Here is a 910-nt window from a genome sequence, read left to right as displayed (position 1 = left end):
TAAGTAGTCTTCAGGAATACCGTTCTGGGCTTTTTGAAAGATATTTGAAGAGATTCCTCGGATGTTGCCTGCCTTTTCTTCTGTTCTGCATCAATATGATCACACGTGCTTCACTATTGAGGTCTAGGCACTAGGGAGGCCACTACATGACTGATGGTGTTCCCATATTTGTTTTTCTATCCAGATATGCTTTTACTGCACTGGCAGTGTGTTTGGGATCATTGTCATGCTGAAAGATAAACCTGTTCGAGTCAGAATCAGACTCTTTCCTAATGGTACCATGGTGATCAAAATGAAAATGTATACTTTTCGGTGTTCATAATTCCATCAATTTTGACAAGACCAGTTCTTGTGTATAGATTCAATCAAATTATGTGTTTTTGTGACAAGCTTGTCACAAAGTGCCTAAGTGGTTTAACATAAATAAGTAAATAAACATTCCTCTGAAAATGGTCAGGTACAAGGATGGGACTGAAAATGAGAAATCATCCAATGTCCAACAGCTTCAGAAAGCCTGAAGAATTATTACTCAAGACCATTTTATTTATTTTTTTTGTATATAAACATTATGTAGGAGTAGGGATAATAGGTATTGATTTATGAATAACTTGGCATGAATAACTTAACCTTATAATATACTACAGTATATTTCTAACTAACTACATATCTTATTTTATTTCTTTAACTTTCTCTTTACAGTTCTTTCATTAAAAATGTAATATACTTTAGGCACACGCACGCAGACGCAACCTAAAACACAATTTCCCTAATTAACATAATGCATTGTCATAATTCTCTTTATTTTACACAACACCATAGATAGATAGATAGATAGATAGATAGATAGATAGATAGATAGATAGATAGATAGATAGATAGATAGATAGATAGATAGATAGATAGATAGATA

The sequence above is a fragment of the Haplochromis burtoni genome, unplaced genomic scaffold (genome assembly GCF_018398535.1).
Source record: "Haplochromis burtoni strain Fernald_Lab_line unplaced genomic scaffold, NCSU_Asbu1 Contig_373, whole genome shotgun sequence".
NCBI classification, from domain to species: Eukaryota; Metazoa; Chordata; class Actinopteri; order Cichliformes; family Cichlidae; genus Haplochromis; species Haplochromis burtoni.
The sequence above is the reverse complement of the archived record's forward strand: the minus strand, read 5'-3'. Positions refer to the sequence as shown.